The sequence below is a fragment of the Meles meles genome, chromosome 5, assembly GCF_922984935.1.
Source record: "Meles meles chromosome 5, mMelMel3.1 paternal haplotype, whole genome shotgun sequence".
NCBI lineage: Eukaryota > Metazoa > Chordata > Mammalia > Carnivora > Mustelidae > Meles > Meles meles.
The window spans coordinates 13975829-13977000 of NC_060070.1; the positions used below are offsets into that span (position 1 = coordinate 13975829).

Sequence of the window (1172 nt, forward strand, 5' to 3'; positions counted from 1 at the left end):
TTGCAGGCTTTCTATTCCCTTATGTAAATGCATAGAAGTGGAATGACTGGGGCACATGCTAGGTGAAAATTTTACTTTTCATGAAACTGCCGAACTGTTCTCCGATGTGGCTGTATTTCACATTATCACCAGCAGTGTATGAAGACCACTTGCTCCACATCTTCACCAAGACTTGGTGTTACTAAATGTCTTGATTGTAGCCATTGTACTGAGAGTATAGTAGTATATCACTGTGGTTTTAATTTGACTTTTTTTGAAAGATTGTATTTATTCATTTGAGATAGATAGTGAGAGATAGAGCAAGAGTTTGGGAGAGAGGGAGAAACAGGGTCCCCGCTAAGCAAGGAGCAGGACATGGGGCTCGATCCCAGGATCCTGGGACTATGACCTGAGCTGAAGACAAACACTTAACTGACTGAGCCACCCAGGCGCCCCTATTTATTTTCAGTCTGTCAGGATTTTCAGTTGTTAGGAATACAACTCACACTGGCTGACTTAAGCGCAACAGAATTTATCAAACAACATTAGGTACCTCAGAGTATCTCAGGAGAGCCTGAAGAGAAAGTATGGGTGTCACTGACAAGGAACCACATAGCCAGGAAAAACATCAAACTATATATATATATATATAGTAGAATAGTTACAGTAAAACCCCACTCTTAATGCTACCTACCACTTTTTTTTAAGCTTACACAAAGGCAATATTAACAGAAAACAGTAATTTGAGGAATGCGGTTCAGAGACGGCAACCATGGCGACCCCCTTTCCTGCAGGTGCTACCAGAGGGGATGGGGGTGACATCCTCAAACCGCCTGATCTTCATTCCTGAGCAGGCAAGGGTTCTGAGTGCTGGCTGGGTCCCAGGTCCAGGGGTCTTGGTTCTATTTCCTCCTGTGGCCTGTAGATGTGGAGGTCAGTGATGCCCAGCTCCTTCCACCTCTGGGCTACATCCTGGGCAGTCAACATGGCAGCATAGGGAGAGGACTCATCTCAGTCGACCTTCACCTTCATTCCACCATCACATGGCAGATGGTTTCCTTGCCAGAAAGATTGCTGACAGGGACCAAAGTGTCACTGAAGGATGCAAAGATGTGGTGGACACCAAACACTTTTTCCCCTTCAGCTACCTGAGGTCCAAGGCTGATGACGTAATGATTAATGATATTGAGCAT

At 45.1% G+C, this 1172-nt stretch overlaps 1 pseudogene; it reads right to left on the reverse strand.

Annotated features, from left to right (window-relative positions):
• Positions 1–736: 736 nt before the first annotated feature.
• Positions 737–1172, reverse strand: LOC123942080 (annotated as a pseudogene).